The sequence below is a fragment of the Notamacropus eugenii genome, chromosome X (genome assembly GCF_028372415.1).
Source record: "Notamacropus eugenii isolate mMacEug1 chromosome X, mMacEug1.pri_v2, whole genome shotgun sequence".
Lineage (NCBI taxonomy): Eukaryota > Metazoa > Chordata > Mammalia > Diprotodontia > Macropodidae > Notamacropus > Notamacropus eugenii.
Window position 1 is genome coordinate 82,597,443 of NC_092879.1, and position 22,679 is coordinate 82,620,121.

The 22,679-nt window shown below is 38.2% G+C and overlaps 1 protein-coding gene across 9 annotated transcripts in view; it reads left to right on the forward strand.

The window, feature by feature from the left end:
* Nucleotides 1–22,679, forward strand: part of LOC140515938 (uncharacterized) — a 48,723-nt gene that overhangs the window by 9,860 nt on the left and 16,184 nt on the right. For 2 of the 9 annotated variants that reach the window (XM_072626802.1, XM_072626805.1), the window contains exons 3-5: nucleotides 7,482–7,561; nucleotides 8,454–8,566; nucleotides 18,509–18,544. The exons of 1 other annotated variant lie outside the window; for it this stretch is intronic. The gene's annotated coding sequence lies outside the window, so the exon portion shown is untranslated. Of the gene's footprint in view, nucleotides 1–7,481; nucleotides 7,566–8,453; nucleotides 8,567–18,508; nucleotides 18,545–22,679 lie in introns of all 9 variants that reach the window. 6 more of the 9 variants (XM_072626803.1, XM_072626804.1, XM_072626808.1 and 3 more) reach the window with 6 other exon arrangements.

Genomic DNA, 22,679 nt, shown 5'->3' on the forward strand with positions numbered 1-22,679 from the left:
TCTTCCTTGTTTGTCTAATTTATTTATGATGCCCCTCTATGGCTAAGTCATATTTCCATTTGAAGATTACCTTGGTGTATGTTGTGAGATGGTCGTACATGCCTAATTTCTTCCAGAATGCTTTCCAGTTTTCCCAGCAGTTTTTGTCCAGTTTTGGGAGTCTTGATCCTGGTAGCTTTGGGTACATTAAAAATTGTGCTATTGTGTTCATTTGGTTCTGTGTGTAATATAATATATGTAATACATGTAGTATGTTACATTGACCAACCTCTGTATTTTTAACCAGCATCAGACTGTTTCGACAATTACTGCTTTGTGGTATAGTATTAGATCTGAGAGTGATTTTTCATCCCTTCCTCCATTATTTCCCTTGAGATTTTTGACCTTTCATTTCTCCAGATGAATTTCATTATTATATTTTATTACTCATTATTATATTTTCTAGATGTAATCTTTGGGCATTTTGATGGTTCTGTCACAAATAAATAAATTGATTTAGATAGTATTGTAATTTTTATGACTTATCCATCACCAATGAATATTTCTCCAATTATTTAGGTCTGTATTTCAGCAAAGAATGTTTTGTATTTGCATTCATACAGTTCCTGTATTGGTCTTGGTAGACAGACTCTCATCTTTTATATTTTCTGTACTTATTTTAAATTACCTTTCTCTTTCTTCTGAGTTTTGTTTATGTGTATATATATATATATATATATATATATATATATAAATGCTGATAACTTATGTAGATTTATTTATATTCTGCAACTTTGCTAAAAATTTTTTTATTATTCAAATTAACTTTAGTTGATTCTCCTTTAGTGGTGTCCAGCTTACGTGGAAATGGGGCCAGTAAATTGTACCAAAAGATCCCTGTGGGCCATATATTGACTAAGAAAACCACATATTAATGCTATCTATGGTCTACTGGATATTTGTATATTTTGTTAAATATTTTAATTATATTTTAATATGGCTCGGGTTGCACCCAGGGGTGTTGTGACTAGGTTGTATGTTTCACACTTCTGTTCAGGATTGATTATCATATAATCTTCAGAAATCAATTGTTTCTTTTTCTCTTTGTCTGTATTTGTTCTTTTGATTTTTTTTCTTGCCTTCTAGCTATAGTTAGCATTTCTAGCACTATGCCATGTAGTAGTGATAACAAAGGGTATTCTTGTTTTACCTTTGATATTGTTGGAAAGTTTTCCAACCTTTCTACATTGAATATAGTATTCTTCATTTTTGGTAGATACTACAGACTGTTAAGGAAACATCTGTTTATCCATACACTTTCTTTTGTTTTCAGTAGAAATTGATGTTGGAATTGTTTTTTCTTTTTCATTTTGGAGGCAATCGGAGTTAAGTTACTTGTCCAGGATCATATCACTAGTAAGTATCTGAGGCCAGATTTGACTGGTCCTCCTGACTCCAGGGCCAGTGCCTGCACCCAGCACCACCTGGCTGCCCTTGTATTGAATTTTTTTTCAAAAGCCTCTTCAATATCTATTCATAAAATCATCATTCTTACTTTTAGAAATATAGTCTATTGTGTTTGTTTTCCTTAGACTGAACTAACTTTGCATTCCTGGTATAATTCAGTCTGGTCATAATGTCTTTTTAATATGTTCATATAGCCAGCCTATTTTCTGATAGTCTGTTTACCATTTTTGCATCAATGTTCGTTAGGCATATTGGCCTATAATTTTCTTTGAATGCTTTGTCTCTCCTTGGTTTTAGTATCAAGATCATATTTGTCTCATAGAAAGTTGAGAAGGGTCCCCTTCTCTATTTTTACAAATCACTTATATAATGTTGGAATTCATTGTTCTTTGAATATTTGATAGGGGTAGATGGGGATAAAAGCCCATAGATTGCCCTATACTTGGTGCTAGTCTGTGTGGATTGGGTCTTTGAGTCACTCATTACTAGGTTTTGGTGCTAATCTGCCCTGACCTGACTTCGGCCTCTTGCTTGCCCTGATCAAGGTACTTGTTAAGCCTTATCTCTTACTACAGATGTGAGTGGTGTCCTTGTGTTGCCCCTACTGGATATGATGATGGACCTCTCTATTTTTTCCCCTTTCTTCTTAACCTAGCTTGTGATTACCCTATTCTGTGATTCTGTAGGATTCTAAGTCTTTTGTCCTGATCTGGATGGAGAAGTTTATAGCCGATTTTCTTTATCATTATATTTTTATCTTTTCTTTATTTTAAGGAGAAACCTTCTTCTAGTATATTTTTTGAGTAATACTGTATTATTTTGAAGGATTTGGGACCTTCGCAGACATAATATAGCATCAACTTTCCAGTGTCCTGTATACCGTCAATAATGGTTAGGGCCAGTCTGTCTCCCCTTTGTCTACCTCTAGTCAGTAGCTACAGACTCCATGCCATCTCTTCTTGTTGGCTTATGCAATTCTCAAATGAGTTATGTGATCTGAGTCTTCTTTCAACCAGGTAGCCTAGTGCATACTTACTTCTTTCAGATAGGCTGTCCTCTGTCAAGAGGAAACAACTCTGTCTATCCAAGACTATATCTCCCAGAAACTTATTTAGTGAGATGCTGGAGACCTTTTCCTACTCACAGAAAGTCTGGCTCCAGTTCCTTGATATTAGAGGCTCATTCAATAGTATTATTTGTATTGTCACATCTTCCAAGGAGTAGTGAACGAATGATCTTGATGAATGGATGGATGGGAAATACCTTGATGCAAAAGTGTATGTAAGGCAGCACATTGTTCCATTAAATCAAATGCATTTTTGTGATTAAAAATAATTAGCACAATGGGGTTTTATATTCTCAGTTTCTTTCAGTTTACTGTGAAATGGTAAAGGTTTGCTCCATTTCTGATTATCATTTGTGGTGGGTGAAAGATGAAATGACTGAGGAAACAAAAGTTTGATCTTCGGAGCATATAGATTTATTAAACAATGCATACCAATTGCCCACCAAATAGGAAGCAGATCTTCTCAGCTTAGGGCTGGACCTCACAGGGGGTGATGGACTTTTATGCATTAAAAACGATTAATCCAATAAGGCCAATTAATTAAAAGGAAACTATACAACATTAAGTAATCGGATTTCTAATTGGAGGAAAGATTAGGGACTTTCCAGGTTGGAAGGGGGAGAACAAACAGGTACAATTCCCTAAATTCAGAAAAGATGTCCTACTCTCCCTAAGTGTTTGTACGTACATAATCAAAGGAACATGGAAACAATCACTAATTGATTAGTATGGGTCCAGTTTTCAGATAAGATATATGAGTTGCTTGAGACATACAATTTTCAGAAAACTCCTTGCATCCATCTTTGCATCTAATCCAGTTTCTAGTCAGCATAACCAGGATCCTTGGTTAAGGGTCTCTAAGCAGCAGGAGAGGTGGTCCAGTTTCCCAGCCACTCTGGGCAAGGTTCAAAGAATGCAATAAGGTTTTCTCCCAATGCCCAGAATTGAATAAACTTTTCTCACAAGGCAGAATTTGGACTGGACCCATAATTGAATAGAAAGAGAACTGAGCTAGCTCCAGAATTGAGTCACAAGATGGAATCAGTATAGTTCATTCAATTCCCACACTTAACGTTGTTCTAATCCCCTCCATTTTCTCACGCTTATGAAAGCCTGATTGTTCTCTATTAAGACCATCATCAAGGAGCTTCTCACTCCCTGAATAAATGACTGCTGTTAAGATTTTGTATAAAGGGGAGAGTAGGCCTCTAGATCAATATTCATTGATATTCTCTCAGTTACCATTTTTGGAGATATTTCCTATACCTTTTGTATCTTCCCTTCCCCTAGATAACCACATCTGTCAATCCCTCAGTCCCCCCACAATTTGTGTTCCATCTAGCATGGAGCTCTTCTGTCTATGATTGGTCTAGTCCTTTCCTTTACCTGCCTTGTTTTCTCTCATCCTTTTTCTGCTTCCCCCTGGGATGAACACCTTAGGGGTTGAAGGTTGAAGCATGGTGGTTCCACTCTCCTTGATAGAGAAAACAGCTTGTTGAAGTATCTTCTGCCAGTTTTTTCCATTTTTCTTCTGCTTGTAGTCCTTCATTTTCATTCTTTTGTTTTATCCAATCATTGGTAGCCATCTCTCTGGCAAGGAAGTCAGATATTTGCTGACTAAGGTGCTTGTTTTTGCCATTAATCTACATTGGTTAAACTTTTGGATGAAGTTATTTTAGTCAGTGTCTATGTCATTTTTTGTTTATTTTTTTTATTTTTCAACTACTTATTTAAGTAATACAAGTTAGAGTTTTACTGGCATAGCATATATTCTTATTAATAGTCTTCTGGCTTTCAATTTTTTTTATTAATTCCTCTTTTGGCTCTGACAAATCAATTATCTGATTATACTCAGACAACAAACTCAGAGATAAGTGCCCCAACAATAACTTTTTTTTCTTGCTAAAATATAATGTATTTTGTTCTTTATGGTGCTATATGATGTTCATGATGTCCAGTGCTTACCATTTTTTTTTACAAAGTATTGTATTCACATATAGAAATGTCAGGCTTCTGTTCAATCTACATGTCTCTGACTTACCTCATTTCTTTTTCTAGAATCATACTGTCCTATGGATTTCTCCTGCTCTCACCTTTTCCCATTTTTGCATTGAATTCATTAAATATGCGACTTCAGGTTGATTTTATCTAGAATATCTTAGCAAATTCTTTTTAGAATTTCTTGACAACCTCAGAAACTAAAGCTGCTGTAGAAATCAGTTATATATGGAGTTTTTTGCAAACACTTAAAAATTTCAGTACATGATGACCAAATCTCCCATGAAATAATATTGCCTCTCAGTTTCCAATACAATTCACTCTAGAAAGTCCTGGGAGTTTTTAGGAGTTCCAATGAACCATCTTTCCATTTGGATGAAAATTTCTTCTGTTTTTATTTATAGCTAGAATGCCAAGATTGATAGGATCCATCTCTTCCAGGCATAGGTCTATTCTTTAGCTATTGAGCAAGTATCTCACATTTAGAGAACAATTAAATTAAAATGCATCTATGGTCTAAAAACTATGTGATTCTTAATAGCTCCTCCTCCACCACCTTTCTGCCATTCTATCACTGGCACTGGAGAAGCAGAAGGAGACTGACTGCACAGGGCTTAGGACCTTTAAAATTTTTCTTTCTTTCATAGATTGCCATAGTCAGTCTCCTGGGAGTAGTTAGGCCTGTCTTTGGAAAGCAGAGACTCTGTTACAGATGCCTTGCTAGAAGCCTTTCCAACTTAGCAGAACCCTCCCGTTCTTGTGCTTTGTTGGCCATAGTGTTTGACCCTAACCCTACACGCCTGTGATGAACCCTGACCCTCAAATTAGAGGAGGAGTATGTAGAGGTCATTTTCTTACAGCTTCTGTATATTCTTAGAAGTGTACATGTTGTCTCCTGTATTAGAAAGTAAGGTCCTTGAAGGCTTGAAGGTTCTCGAAGGCCCTCTTTCATTATTTTCTCTGTATTCCCAACAAAGCACAGCTCCTGGCACATAAGTGTAGTAAGGGCAACTAGGTGGTGCTGCAGTGGATAGAGCTCTGGGCCTGGAGTCAGGAAGGGCTGAGTTCAAATTTGGTCTCAGACACTTAGTAGCTGTGTGACCCTGTTTTTCTCACTTCCTCATCTATAAAGTGACCTGGAGAAATAAATGGCAAACCATTCTAGTATGTTTGCCAAGAAAACCCCAAATGGGGTCACCAAGATTCAGACACAACTGAAAAATGACAAGAACAAATGTTTAATAAATGTTTGTTGATCGTTGCCATTATGAGGTTATTTGAGGAAGATGTTAGTGGAGTTTGACCCTTAATACAAAAAATTCTGGGTCATAGACAGTGGTTGATAGGTCACAAAAGGAATTAGAAACATTTTATCTTCTGTCATGGGTGGTGAATTCAAACTGGTAAGAGGTGGAGTGTACTAGATTTCTTCATTTAAGAATATATTATGTAGGTTTTAATAAATGGAATTTTTTAATAACAAAAACAGTTTGAATTTTCATATTTTTGAAAGCTACTCTCCAAGTACAAAACCTTAAATTTTCATCTAGATTCAGCTTCAATGGTAAGAAGATTTTTAACATGTATTTTTTGAAATCTGCTGAACATAAGACCTCCCTAAACACTTTACAGTCAGAGTTAATAATAAGAAAAAAGATAAAAGACAGGTTTTAAGTTAAGACTCAAAGTGACAAAGTGAGCTCAACATTCCAGGTGTTTGAGAGCGGATGAGGTATCCACCATGCCTAAGACATCGAGAGTGTCGGTTTTGATCTTTGAGAATCCGAAGGAGGCAATTTCCACAGCTACCTCTCACCCAAAACCTTCCATAGCCACTACGCCTTCTTAGTTAAATGCAGAGAATCCCCAGAGCACAAGCATTTTGGGGAACTCAGACATAATTTGTCTTTTGAAGAAAAGATTGTGATGCTCATACATGACACTCCTGCTCTAAATCCCCCCCAAGTACTGCAAGGTAAAGTTTACTAAATAGAACTACCAGGACCTGAGATTTGCATCTAGCATTATCAGCTCTAGAGATTTCAGCCTTAACCTGTCAGAAGAATTTAAAACCCAACCCTCTAGAAAAGAGTTTTTCTTCTTCTGTTTGCAGAAGAGCAGTAGATATGTGATGAGGTACCCATGTTTTCTTTTGCCCATTTACTTAATGGCTTTTGAGCTCCCTGGGTGTTCAGTGTTGAGGGTACAGTAGGATAATTAAGAAAGAAGACGTAATTTTTGAAAGAAAAACAAGTTGGACAGTTGTTCAGAAGTTCCAATGAGATTTGTATCCAAAATTTTCATACCAATCCAAGATTTTCATACCAAAAAATGTTTAGGGAAAACAAAGATGGAGGTGTTTTAAAATCTAAAATACGCTCTCCTTGGAAGGGGGGGGCGCTAATAGGACTTTTTTATATACTGTCAGATATGGTGTTTATGTATGAGGTATTTGTTTTTAAAATGGAGAACTTCTTTGCTAGGAGAGGGAAGTAAGATGACATGATTAGGAATGACTGGGATATTTAGAAAAAGCACACAAAGCATTAATAAACCTTATTTAAAAAGACAATACAAGCTGGCTGGGGGAACTATATTGAGAGAACAATATAAAGAAATTATTTCACTCAACAGAGTATTGTTAGCAAAAGAATTGAAAAATAGAAGCCCTTTTGAAGCTTTTTCAATTTTTAGACCCAGAAAGGAAAACTAAAAGAAGATATTACTTGCTGTTGGTGGAATTTGAAGGGTGCACATAAAAGTTCCCAATGAACCCAGTGCTTTACTCCCTAGAATCTTTATTATTCATGGTGCTTTCCTAGGTTTGTTAAAATTGGGAAATAAAATAATTCTGGCTGCAGTTTATATGGAATTATTTTTCATGGACTCTTTTGAGTTCTCTAAATTGACCACCATATCATTTTTAGAAAGCCCTAATTATATATGCTCTTTGCTTGCGTTTATTTTCTAGATTTTTCCACCACTGCTGGGTCAGGATTGGAGTCACTAGAAGAGGAGGGAGGCAAAGCTAGAAGAGGTGCAAAGGTTGAAGTAGGTTTGTTATTTAAAAAAAAAAGTGTGTCAGAAATTTGGATTGAATGGAATGATGGAATGGTCAGCTCGAGGTACAAGAAAAAGAGACAGGTCAGAAAGACCTCTCTTTCTGTCTTTCCTCACATTGTGCCTTTGTTAGGGTTGGCTTTTTTGCTTTTGACAGCTAAAGATGGTCAATGTAGGATAATAAGACATTTTTAAAGCATCCTAAGTTCATTTTTTCCCCTCGATCCTCATTCCATTGGACACCTCTTTAGCTTTCGATATTGTCTTCTAAACCCTAAGTGTGTATCCCCCAAGGCCCTGTCATGTGCCCTCTTCTCTCTTTGCTTCTCTCCGTTGGTGACCTCATCAGCTCTCATGGGTTCAATGATCACCTCTATGCAGATTACTTCCAAATATATGGTGAGCCAGTGGCTGAACTAGAGTGATATTGCCCAGGATGAATTGGCTTAAGAAATTTGATCATTCCCTGTGGGTCTTCTCTAAAATAGCAGACCTGTGCAAACCTGGAAGAAATTCAATCCAGACACATTTTTACCTCAAGGACCAGAGCATGGCATTTTAATACTTTTGGTGGAGTAATCTGAATGATTTATTTCATCAATCTCACGCTTAAAATTCTATATGGATGAGCAAGTAAGATTCTGCTAAGTGGAGAATGAGAAGAGAGCATTCAGGTTCCTTGGGACAGAGTTGCTTGAGTGTGTATGTGTGTGTGTGTGTGTGTGTGTGTGTGCGCGCATGTGTGTGCGTGCGTGCACACATGCAGAGAGTACTTTAGCTTTGGCCCTCTTCCGCGCCAGTCCCGCCACATGCCTTGGCTGGAGGAGGATCTTGCAAGCTTCAAATAGTCCACAAGATTTGGGGTTTCTCATTTTCCCAACAGCATCCTTGCATCATCCTCTGGTTGGCAGTTCGCAAAGAAGCCAGCGTATGCCCAGGAGGAACTTTTTGATCACTTTGTAAAGGGGAGAAAGGGACTTCCAGCAACCAGGAGCCGTAAGTTACACCTTTGTCACATATCTTCTCTAAGCTTGATCCCACTTTCCCCTGGACTCTTCGTGTACATATAGTACTTACATGTGCTCAGAGAGAGCACAGACTAGGTGGGGGGGGGCGGAGAATGGGGTTTTGTATCACTTATGTACTTTGGTGAATCCCTTTCTAAAAGTCAAACTGCCTAAACGTTTATCAATCAGTAATCATGGTGGGAAGCACACAGATGGGTGTTTGAGAGCTACACAGCATGAGAAAGGCTCACTGTTGCCCAGTCCTCTGAGGACCACACTTATGTCTATGCTTTGAGAAGACATAGCTAGCTGTTCTCTGGTGTCCCACCTCATCAGAGGAGGGATAATTGCTTCAGAGCCTAGGTCACCAAATTTTAATGAGAATGGACTGTGCAGTTATCAAAAGTATCCTTGAAAAGCTAAGAAGGAAACAGGTAGCAGATCACATCTAAAGATGTTACTATAAATAGTAACATGATTGACCATGTTTAAAATGACAAGAGCCCATATGGTATTTTTTGTTCATTGATTGCAACAGAGTCTTTGACTTGATAGAGACAAATGCAGATTTAAAGAGTCGAATAAGGTACGTCTCATGCATATGTTAATATCCTAAAAGGTACTTTGATAGAAATCATCAGAGAAACAACTTGGTTCCATTATCTTGGGATGATCAATGTTGATCAAAGCATTAACAGGGAGCTGAATACTTGTCAAAGGCATTTGCTGTCTCTTGTTGGTGATGGTGTCTGATATCTAAACTGAAGAGCTCTTTCCCCATACTTGGGAAGTAATTCAGATGCTCTTAGTTACATTGGACATGCTGCTAATGGCATCGGTTCTCAGTGAGATCCCCAGCCATTCAAGAGAGAATTCTTTTTTTCATAAGAAAAAAAATCAAGTAGATGAAGAATGTATGTTGATTGATTGGTGAAATTATGCATCACTTTGGATAATTCCAAACTGTGGCCTGCTACAAATGACCATCTTTTTTACTATCAGTAGTCTCCCAGACACACTGCAGTGGCTGGGAATCATAGAACACCACAGTATTAGCAGCATAAAAATGGAAGGTGACACAAAGGGCGATGGGAAGACACACGATGGGTGTAAGTCAGTTGCAGCGTACTACCAACAATGATCCTCTGTGGAGGAAGGATATGAATCAGAATTGAGACAATAAGAGGAGGCATGGATGAGTTGCAATCAATACTTGTGAAGGAAGTGCCCATGCCAATGAGATTACAGATCTATTGTTTAAAATGTTATCTAGCAGCTTTTGTACATATGTATTCGCATTTTGGTGCAAATTCATGAACTGCGTTTCTAGAGGAATGTTTTTGAGGGATTAGCAGTTCCTTTTTTTTAAAGTACTAAGAGATGGTTACAACCTATGATTATGCTATAACTATGTTAATAGAATTTCATATCGGAATGTATCTCTAGTAGAAAGTGACAGGTGTATATGCAAATGACATGTATAGTCATGGGTAATTATTAGAAACTGACAATATAACTGTCACATTGGATATAGTTAAGAGAAATAGGAAATTTTAGTCATAATTATCACTTATGATTATTAATTTTCATTTAAATAAAATCTACAGTTAAACTCAGAACAATTAGCAGATCATAAAAGAGAAAAATACATTGTCATTTAGCAAACTGAAACACATAAAAAGGAAGCGAATCATAGCACAGAGCTGTAATCTGTGGTATGAAAAGGATGGAAATTTTAATACACTAAAGCATTTTAATGATGTATTTTTTAGTTAATCTCAGAAGTAGAAATTTGCCTTTATGGCTGCTAGTAAAAGGGTTTATAGTGAAATCTCTAGGCTCTGCCATACTTCAGCCTGAAGGAATGAAATAGTTGGCATCTTTAAGGATTCATTTAAAAATAGATTGTTTAAAAGTGAAACAAAGGCATATTTTACCATCTTTGATGCAAATGAACAAATGAGCAGAAGTTGCTGTCAGTCAGAGCAGTACAAACTCAACCAATGCATTTGGATCTCATTGTGCACCTAAAAGGACAACAATGTCATTTTCATGAGGCTTCAGTAGACCAGGTTGCCATAATTATGTTGGTGTGAAGTGGCAGTGGAGTATTCCCTTCAGTGCTGCAGATCATGACTCCTTGATCACTTCATTAATGGTTTTGAAAGTTGCTGTGGGCAGAACAGGTCTCCCTCTGCAGCCCACCTGGTGATGGGCATCTCCAGTCTTAGCGAGGTTGACCATCAGAGAAAGGGATGTTCATTCTGTTCCCGGTGCCATTCAGGAAGCCTCTCCAGCTTGGTCACTGGTTCCAGAACTGAGGTTGTACCCAAAGGTGAGGCTTTCAGTGATTCAGTGGAACCTCTATGCCTTAGTTCACTGTGTCATCTGTGGTACAGTGCCTTGCATAAACTGGTATTTGCTTTACCAAGTCTGTTCCAACTCTGGGTGGTACAAGGATGTGAATAAAAAATAGTTCTAAAGCAAATACATTTAAATAGGGTGGGCAACATCGTGTAGTGTAATGTCTGCTGAATTTAGAGTCCCAAGGACATGAGTTCCAATCCTGTCTCTGCCACTTAATAACTGTGCAGCATCACTGATCCTCAGGTTCATCTATATGACATGAAGCTAACATTTACACTACCAGCCAAGAGGGTTGATGGGGAAAAAAGTGCTTTGTAAAGCCTAAAGTGTTAGTGAAGGGGGATTTCTTATCATTGATTTATACTGGATTTGAGCTACCATCAGGTTCAGTTCTGGGTGTCACGTTTTAGGAGGGTCATTGATCAGGAAAAGGATGACCTGAAGGGGACAAGGCCACAGGCAAAGATTATCTGAAGGAACCACACATGTTCAAACTGGAAAAGTGAAGGTATGGTGGGGGTGTGGTAAGCAGGCATGCTGCCTATCTTCTAGTATTTGATGGGCTGTCACACAAAGAAGGATTACATTTATGCTGCTTGGCCCCAGAGGGCAGAACTTGAAGTCATGAAGAGAAGTTACAAAGAGGCAACTATGATTGGGTAAGGAAAAAAATCTTCCCCACAGTTCTAGCAATTACAATGTGGAATCAACTGCCTTAGTAAGTAGGGGCTTCTTCCTCACTGTAGGTGTTTAAGTAACCATTTGTGGAGATTCTTATTTCAGATTGGTCACCAGTCTCTTCCAGCTAGGAGAGTTGTGATTCTCTGAAATTTGACAAAAGCATTGATTTCAATCTATGAATAATTGCGTTCATACTTAGGGATGGTTTCATCGTCAGCCAATTGCTATCAACTGGCAGGAAGATGCAAGAGTCTAGGGCATATCCATATTCTCTGTGCCAAATCCTCTGCAGTCAACACATGGAAAAAAGCATTAAATGTCAGGCAGAGGACCTTGTATTTTATTCTAGAGACAATAGGGAGCCACTGTAGATTCTTGAAAGAAATTATAAAGAAAGGAGAGATGAAAACCTGCTTATAGCTTTAGGGACCATGATTGGAGAGCAGAAAATGCATGATGATCCAAGGAGGGAAGTATGTAATAGTGGATAGAGAGCCAGAGGGGGAGTCACAGAGACCTGGGATCAATTCCCGCCTCATGCACTAGATATGCAACCTTAGGCAAGTCCTTTCATTGCTCAGTGACTCAGTTTCCTCATCTTAAAATGGGGCTAATATTAACTCCAGCACTTACCTCACAGGATCGTTTTGAGGACCAAATGAAGTAATATGTGCAAAGCTTTGTAAACCCTAAAAGTCAGTATAAATGTAGGTGGTTATCATCACCACTCCCACCAACCCTATCATCTAGTGATGGGGGCCAGGTAGGAGGAAAGCCAGGAGAGATCATTGTCATGAAAGCACAGAGATTTTCAGGAGGAGAGGGCAAATAGTGTCAGATGTAGCACAGAAGTCAAGAAGGATGGAGCTGGGAATGGGCCAGGAGGGTTAGCAGTTCAAGGATGATAAGAAGTCATATATCCAGTGCTCTGTGGTTTGCAAGCTATCTTACCTACATTATCTCATTTGAGCTTCATAATCACCCTGTGAGGTGTAGGGGCTGTTATAATCCTTGTTTTACAGATAAGGAAACTGAGGTTCAGAAAAGTTGTGGTTCTCTTAAGGTGTTACAGCTGGAAACTATCTTAGGAAAAATTTGAACTTAGGTCTTCCTGACTCCAAGCCTGGCAGCCACACTGCGTCTAGCTGGATGGCGATGATGGCCCAGCAATACCACAGCAAATCTGGGAATGCCAGTGCTGATGCTTTGGCCCAGTCTTGCTATATGCTAAGGCAAACAGGCCTTTGTGCTTTTCACTCTGTCAGTCACTCCACGACAGTTTATTAAACTTCTGTGCTGTGTTGGGTGCAGGGCTAAGGACTGGAGAGATAAAGAAAAAGATGCTCCCTTTCCTCAAGAAGATTGCATTCTATCAGAGAAAACAACATGTATACACAGAAGTAGATAGAAAGTATATATATATATTTGTGTGTGTAGATGTAAAATATATAATGAATGAATTTTTAAAAAGCCTTTATCAAGTGCTTATCATGTGTCAAAAATTGTGTCAAGTATTTGACACAAATTTAAAAGTGAGATAATTGTTGATTTCTAGAAGCTTTCGTGCTAGTTGGCGGGGGGAGGGAGAACGTTACTTTTAGGGGATTGGTAGCCAGTGAAGAGGTGTTGTGTTCTGGCAAGCCCAGGGAATGGTGTGTGATGGAGCTATAAGGGAGCTGATTGATAGGCCCTTTCCTTTAGCAAAGATAGTACTGAATGATTTAATGACTGTCCCAGAGCTGGACGGGGGAAAAAGGGATATGGTTTCCTGATGGTAGGGTGAGTGGTGAGGTCCAGTGGCCTGGAGAGTGCATTGGTAGGTGAGATGGATGGCAATAAAATGCCCAGAAGGCCATGTTCATCATGGCTAGGATCATTTAGATAGAGTGGGCCACATGCTACATTCACCAGTCAGAATGGCATGGATGTTCCAGTACTGAGATTCGTGGCAGGGCAAATGGTAAGGACAGTGGTTCATTGGTGGAGTTGTAGTAGGCAGGGCATGGGCCACTTATAGTTGGGAGTGGGGAGTCAGGAAAGGTCCTTCCAATGGGCGGTGGCACTTGAGTTAATCTTTGAAGGTAGGAATTCTAGGAGGCAAAAATGCACTCTAGACATGGGAAGAACACAGCTAGAAAAGTAATACCATATGTAAGGAACAGAAAGAAACTAAATTTAACTGGACTATAGTGTATGAAGGGCAGCAAGATGGTGAAGTGGATAGCTTGTTGACCTGACAACTCAAGTCAGGAGGACCTGAGTTCAAATGCAATCTCAGACACTTATTAGATGTATAACCCTGAGCAAATCACTTAATCTTGTTTGCCTCCATTTTCTCATGTCTAAAATGAGCTGAAGAAGGAAATGGCCTACCACTCTTCGCTGAGCAAGTCCCACATGGGGTCACAGAGTCACACAGTCGCATGACTGAAACAACTCAACAGCAGCAAATGGTGTATGAGGAAGGAAAGAAATGTCAGGTGGTTATGAAAGGCTTTAAATTCCTAACACAGGAGGTTCCCAAATTCCATATCCTTGTAAGGATTCCCTAGAAGCAGGTATGAAGGCACACGGGATGAGAATCAGACCTTTAAAAGGTTCGTGTTAAGATCCTTAGGCAGATGTGGGTTTCTTCCCCCCCATGGAAATTACTTTCTGGCTTCCATATTACATAAATGGGTTTTATTTCCTGATCAATACACAGAAGATTTATTCAACCCCAATTGATTGGACATCTGAGTTTTTTTCATAAATGCTTTACTTCCCAAAGTCTCCTAGCCCCTTCATTTTTTTTAATTAAATGAGGCTTCTTGTGATTATACTTAGATGGGTGAGATTCTCAAATAGATAATTTTCCTAATCTGCCTCAGATGACTCTTTTTGAAGGATTGCTGAGCTGGACAGTTGTCTTTGTCAAAGATTACCATACCCATGCATTTGACTCAGAAAGTTCACTCCTTCCTCTGCTCGGACCTTATTCATAGTGGCCATATTTGTAACTCACAATGGCAAAATAAGCATTTTCATGAAATTAAGCACCAATAACTGAATTGCCAACATAAAAGAGTTGTATTTTCTGTAAAATTTTCATGACTCTGGCATTCTTAAGCTATAGCCTCTTAAAAATTGTGACTTTATTGTGACATAACAAACTATGACATTAGCCTTTGATAGGGGATCTAACATTAATTAGACAGTATTGCTTTTCAATTTTGTATTTACTTGAAAAGAATAGTAGAATGAGTATCTAAAACATGTTAAATCTCTCACTCTTGGTTATCTTAATATTTCTTTATCATTTTTTTATTTATGTAATTCTTCCATCCCCCTCCCCCCAAAAGCTTTCAGAAGCCAGTCTACTTACTGACCATTTTCAATATTGTCTTTCTTCATTCAAGATTATGAGGGTGGGGGGTATTCAAACAGTGAATGTGATAAATTCAGGCTTACTCATGATGGCATGTTAAAATTGGGATGTTATAAAAATTAATTACATTGTCAGTACTCATGCTGGAAAATCATTTATTTGTTTGTTAAATCTTAAAGGGAGAACCTTTGCACCTTCTTTCTTATTGTCCACATACGGCAATTATGTGTCCCCAAAACAGATAATAAACATGGACTGTCTAACACCAGACTTTCTTCATATTCCAGAAATAATGGAGGTCCTAACACATGTGCACACTCCATGCAACTTTCCCATTTGGGGGATGATAGGGGGCCTGCTTCTGGGAGAATTGGAATCATGCACAAGGGAAATGCCTTAGGGACACCATGCAGCATGCATAGGTATTCCATAAGTGGTTCCATTTGGCCAACCATATGTTGAAGGGGAGGTTTTTCTGTTGGACTTTAAATGTATTCTGAGAGATTTGTCAGCATTAGCCACTACCTCTTTTGCCTTAGTTGTTTTTGGGGGAATCTCAAAGATTTATTTTTATTCACAGCATTTGGGTAGATACCATGCCATAAAGAAAAAGATCTTAGGACTCTGTCCTCTTTGAAGCCACATAGTTTCCAAAATAGGACTTATTCCTTGAGATTTGTGTCCATTCTCTTTTTAAAAAATGTATTTATTTTTAGTTTTCAACATTCACTTCCATAAGTTATAAATTTTCTCCCCCTCCCCGCAGATAGCATGCAATCTGATATATGCTCTACATATACATATGTATATACATATGTCCTGTTAGACATATTTTCACATTTGTCATGTTGTATTGAAGAATTAGAATGAATGGGAGAAATCCTGAGAAAGAAAAACAACAAAACAAAACAAACGAAAAAGAAAATAGTCTGCTTCGCTCTGCATTCTGACGCCATAGTTCTTTGTCTGGATATGGATGGCATTTTGTATCATGAGTCCTTTGGAAATGCTTTAGGTCCTTGCGTTGCTGTCTAGCAAAGTCAGTCATCACACTTTGTGTCCATTCTTTCTGGTTCTAGGAGAAGGGAATTGGAATCTAGGTTAGGTGTTGCAGCTAGCCCAGCACTAAGGCCCAGAACTACTCTTTGAGAGTGAGCTTTAAGCACCCTAGCCCAGTTAGGCATGCCACATTTAGACAAGAACTTGGACAAAAAGTGAGCTAAGTTTTGAGATTACTTGCCTAAGTAGATCAGGGGAGGGAAGACTATGTCTCTATCATGTTGGAGGGGAGGACACTTGTATGTATGTTCTAGCTCTGTCTTTGACATAGATAGTCCATTGTAAAAGCTAGTTGATGTTAAGTTAAATGTTAAATAGAACTGAGATGCTAGTCACCGGTCCCTAGTGGTTGGAGGGGCAAACACAGCTGATGGCATTGCACCTCTTCTGGGTTGCCCCTTTAGAGCCTTGTGATATAACTAACTTGGCTCTGGAAAAGTGGATCATACTGTACATGCTATGTACATATTCACTGATTTCTTCCATCATTGATCCTCACCTCCTGACAGGGCACTGGCAAGCAAACAGATGTCTTACACATGTGACCAATGAAACAATTTATTGTGGAGATTTATTAGAGAGGCTCTAATCTATGTGGTGCAGTGGATAGAGTGCTGGGCAGTCCATGAGTGGAAAAGGTGATGGAGAAAGAGAGAAATTGGTAGATGGAGTGGGGAAAGACAGGCCTGATGGGATTGTGTTGGTAGAGCTCTACATTTGTAATGCTTAGGGAAAGCAGCTTGGATAAGGAGGAGGACTAGACAGTATTTGGAACTCTAGCCCCCAAAATGCCTTTTCTGGGAAGGCACACAACCAAATCGAGGGCACAAGCAGTGGAACCATACATATTAGGACATTTCTAGGAGGTTTTTTATTGCAGCAGAAAACTGGAAGCAAAATAGGTGCCCATTCACCAGGGAATGTTTGAACAACTGTTGAGATAGGAATTGAATATTTTTTTGTGCCATAAGAAATGATGAATATGGTAGATTTAGGGTTAGCCTTTGAGCTACAAAACCTTTGGTTTTTTATTTTTCTATTTTTTATTTTCATTTCTAAATTCTCTTCCTTCTACTACCCTGTCCCCCACCTATTGAAAAGACAAGCATTAAGATAACCATATGTGAAGTCATGCAAGACACTTTAGCCATGCTGCCCCCCAAAAGCAAGAAGAATAAAGAAAGGGAAAAATGCTTTGAGATGCACTCAGAGTACATTAGTTCCCTCTGGAGGTAGATGGCATTTTTCATCATGAGTCTTTTGGAATTGTTGTGGATCATTGTACTGATCAGAGGAGTTAAGTGTTTCATAGCTGATCATCATTACAGTATTGCTTTTACTGTGTACAGTATTCTCTCCTGGTTCTGCTTAATTCACTTTGCATCTGTAAGTCTACCAAGGTTTTTCTGAACTTATCCCCCTTTGTCATTTCTTGTAGCTCAATAGTATTCCTTCACAATCATATGCTAAAATTTGTTCATTCCCAACTGATGGACCTCCACTCAATTTTCACCACATTATGATCTGCCATATTTTTGTACACATAGGTCCGTTTCCTTTTCCTTTGATCTCTTTGGGATATAGACCTAGTAGCTGTATTGCTGAATCAAAGGGTATATACCATTTTATAACCTTTTTGGCATAGTTCCAAATTGTTTTCCAGAATGATTGGACCAGTTCACAACTCCATCAACAATGAATTAGTGTCCATTATTTCTCCACATTCTTTCTAGCACTTGTCATTTACCTTTTCTGTCATGTTAGCTAATCTAATAGGTGTGAGGTGGTACCTTACAGTTGTTTTAAATCGTGATTTAGGGCATTTTATATGACAGTCGATAACTTTGATTTCTTCTTCTGAAAGCTGCCCATTCATATCCTTTGACCATTTATCAATTGGAGAATGGTTCTTTTATTTTGATAAATTTAGCTTATATTGTCATGTTTCCTCTTTGCCCATGCTTATACCTTCAATTTTTTTCTTGTTTTATTGCTATAGGCAGCACTTTTAGCACAATACTGGAGAGTAATGATGATGATGGACATCTTGCTTCACTCCTGATATTACTGGAAAGTTTTCTAGCTTATTCCCTTTATACTTAATGCTGATCTTGGTTTTTAGATAGATACTACTTACCATTTTAGAGAAACCTCCACTTTTTCCTATAATTTCTAGGTTTTTTTTTTTAAACAAGAATTGGTGTTGCATCTTGTAAAAAGCTTTTTTATTTATCTATTGAAATATTCATGATTTTTGTTGATTTGTTATTAATATGGTCAATTATAGTTTTCCTAATGTTGATTAGTCTTGCATTTGTGGTATAAATCCAGCCTGTTCTTTATGATATATTGCTGTATTCTCTATGCTAGTATTTTATTCAAATTTTTTTTCATCAATGTTCATTATAGAAATCATTCTATAGCTTTATTTTTCTATTTTGACTCTCCCTGCTTTAGGTATCCAGACCATATCTGTGTCATAAAAAAAATTTGGTAAGATTCCTTTTCCTGTTTTTTTTTTTTAAAGAGTCTGTAATATAGGAGTTAATCGCTCTTTAAGTAAGTTTTTTATTTTTGTTTTTTTTTGTAGAATTTGCTTGTAAAACCATGTTGTCCTGTTTTTCTTTTCCTTTTGGGAGTTCATTCATGGTTTGTTTGATTTCTTTTTCTAAGATATGGTTATTTAAGTATTCTACTTCCTTTTCTGTTAACTTGGGCAATTTATATTTTCTTAAATATTCATCCATTTCATTTAGTCAATTTTATTGTATATAGTTGCATGAAATAGCATCTAATAATGGTTTTCTTTCCTTTACTGATTGTGAATTCTTCTTTTTCATAAACCAAATTACCTAATGGCTTATTTATTTTAATGTGTTTTATATATTAGTTAATTGATTTTTTTTTTACTTTCAATTTTGTTAGTTTCTTCTTTCATCTTTAAGGTTTCTATTTTGGTACTTAACTGGAGGGGTTAATTTGTTGCTTTTCTAGTTGTTTTTTTTAGTAGCATGCTCAGTTCATTGATTTGCTCTTTTATTGATGAAAATCTTTAGAGATAAAATTTTCTCTTGAGTAATGCTGTGGCTACATCCTACAAATTTTGGTATGTTGTCACATTCTTATCATTATCTTTAATGAAATTATTGATTGTTTCTATGATTTGGTCTTGACCCATCACTTTTTTAAAGATTAAGTCATTTATTTTCTAATTAATTTTTAATATTTGCTTTAAAGCCCCTTTATGGAATGTATTTTTTTACATTATGGTCAGAAAAAGATGCATTTGATATTTCTGCTTTTCTGCATTTGTTTGTGAGGTTTTCATGCCCTAGTACATGGTCAGTTTTTCTGAAGGTGCCATGCACAGTTGAGAAATAGGTGTACTCTTTTCTATCTATCTTATTATTCTCCAGAAGTCTGTCATATTTAACTTATCTAAAATTCTATTCAGATCCTTAACTTCTCTAGAGAGCAGAGATGAGGGAGAGGAGAGACTACTCACAGGCTACTCACATGTTGTTTTTTCCTTCATTCTTAAAGAGGACTATGACATCAGGGAGAAGATGATATGACTTGCAGTTGACTTGGATTTGAGTGAGGCAGGGCTGTACCAGGTCATCAGCCTCACTTTCTCCTCCAGAGCCATCTTTTAGGCATTAGGAAATAAACAAGTAGGCAGGGAGAGATTGAATGTAAGTGAAAAAATGGGGACAACCAAGGGAGCAATCAGTTGTAAAAGACAGGATGAAATGGGATGTTTGAACAAGTAGATGGGTTAGCCTTGGTGTAAGGTCTAAGACCACTTGATCATGTGAGACAGGAATGAAGGAGGAGACAGTGGCAAAAGGCACCTGAGTGATAGGAGATGAGGAAAAGGGGAGAAGAGGGAGCTCATGGTGAATGGCCAGAGGAGAGGAGACGTGATGAGACCAGAGGAGAAGGGATGAGACCAGAGCAGAGGAGTGGAGGAGAAGCGAGAGAAGAGGGGGCGGGAGAAGAGGAAAAGAATTAAGAGAGAAAAGAGGAGAACAGAAGAGAGGAGAGAAGATGAGATAAGACCAGAGGAGAGAAGAGGACACTAGTGCAGACAGAGAGGAAAGAAGGGAAAGGGAGAAGAAGGGAAGGAGGAGGGAAGGGGAAAGAGAGGGGGAGGGAGAGAAGAAGAGGGTAGAGAAGAAGACATCTAATCTTCAAGAGAACACCTCTAACCTCTAGGGGAGGAGCCTTCCCTCCCCTGCCCTCTCCCCTCCTCTCCTCTCTCTTCTCTTTCCATTTCCCTCCCCCCACTTCTCCTCTCTTGGAGGAAGGGAAAGGAAGGGACGAGGGAGGAAGAGAGGGGAGAGGAGAAGACCTCTAACCTCTAACAGAGAAAACAAAGACAAAACTCTCTAACCCCTAGGAGAAGACTTATAACCCCTAAGACAGGAAAGAAGAGGGACAGAAGAAGAAACCCTCTAACTCATAAGGCCTCTTTAAGTAGTTACTCAATGGGATGCTAGCTAGGTAGCCCTTTTAAAAATGTTCCCAGAAATCAAGGCAAAACTCCTCTTTTTTGGGGGGGGGGGGAATCCTTACCCCGACCTGACCTTTGCCCTTCTCTGATCACCTGGTACCTCTTCCAATTTCCAGTCTTTCAAACACTGCTGTGTCTTCCATGCCTTGCACTACCTGTCCACATAGTTCTTCTGGGCCAAGTGACTGGGCGACATCACAGACCACTGTGCATGTTTTACCAGCCTCACTTTCTCCTCCAGTGTGGTGGTATGAATGTGTTGAACCAGTAGTGGAAAAAATGTAGATCTGTGCAAAAAAGCAACTGAACTGGCCACAGCCCTTGCACTAGAAATCTCAGTGGTAGGCACATGTTCCCAACGACATTAGAGACAGTTCCCATCAGTACCAAAATATTCGATATTCACAGAAATACTTTTTTTTGTGGTAGCAAAGACCTGGGAAATGTTAAAAAGAATGTGATATCTGAGTGCTACAATATCACTGTTACATGAGAAACAAAGAACAAGTTAAATTGCTGGAGAAATAGTTATTGTGCAGGCCATGCCAATATCATAAAATTACGGCTCCTAAAATTAATTTATTGTTTTAATGTTATATAAATCAGTCTACCCATGGGACATTTTACAGATTTAGGTAAAATAATAAAATTCATTTGGAACAAACAAGATGTTGAATATCAAGGGAAATAAAGGCAGGGATAAAAGGAGAATTGCACTTCCAGGCCTCAAACTATGTTAGAAATTAGTAATCATTAAAAACATTTTGCACTGATTAAAAAATGGAAAAATCGATCAATAGTACAGTCTAGACAAAGGAAGTTTGAAATAATTGAACTTAACTCAGTGTTTGCTATACCTGCCAGCATAAATTACTTAGGAAAGAATTCTCCACTTGATTAAAAGTCCTGAGGAAACTGGAAAGCAGCCTGACAGAACTTAGGCTTAGCCCTACATTTGATGGGGGATGCATTCCTTACTTGGGAATTTCCCAAATTCTATCTTAGACACTTATTAGTTATGTGACCCTGAGCAAGTCATTTAACCTGTCTGCCTCAGTTACCTTATCTGTAAATTGGAGATAATAATAGCACTTACCTCTAAGGGCTGTGAGGATCAACTGAGATGTTGGTATCCTCAGGGCTTAGCACACAGCTCTTTACAAAGGTATAAATATATTCCTTTTACGTTACAGATCCTATAAGTCTTCCCATGCCAGAAGTTAGAACCAAGTGCCATGGCCTATAGTTTGTACACTACGTTTTCTTCCCTTAAAAATTGTACCCCATTTGCTCTTCCCCAATGTTTTCCAATGATCACTGATTGGCTCACCAATCAAAAGTGTTTCAGTACTCTAGGATGGATGTAGTTCATCCTTGCCTGGCGACTTGAACTTATCAAGAGCAGCTAGATGTCTTCTTCCTAATTCCTACCTAACTTGAATTGGAATCCCTAATTAGTCATTTTTTTTTGTCCTTTCTATTCCAAAGATCATTATTCTTCGGTAGATATCCTTGGCACATGCTGAGACTCTTCTCAGGGCACCATGACATATTTTTTGATTCATTCTCCTTCCATTCGTGGTTCCTGTCTGTTTTTTTTTTTTTTTAACTCGAGGTTTTGCCTTGATTTCTGGGAACATTCCAAAACAGATCATCATTAAGAGAAGGGTTAAGGAACACCAAAAAAAGAATGTAGGTAGACCATTAAAGTTGGTATGGCTTCACTACACAGATCAACTGTATTTCCTTTTCTGAAAGTGTTACCATGTTGGCATCCCTTGAGTAACTACTTAACTAAGAGAGGAGGAAGTATCAGAAATGGGTAAATGCTGCAACAGTGTTGAAAGTGAATTTAGTTTGAGGGTAATGTCTCTTTCGTCTCCTTAATAGTTCTGGCTCACATTATTTCTCCCCACCTTTTTAAATTGCAGATAATCGTGGTGGTAGCATCTTGTATGTTTTGCTTCTTAAGAATGTGTGAATGTTGTCATCACATCAGTCATGTTGTCCATGGATCAGTTGCCATCGCTCTCTATCCTTCTTCAGTTACAGTGAATGATTCCTTGAGGGCATGTTCCTCTATGTTCTTTGGGCTTCCTTTTTTCTGATGCT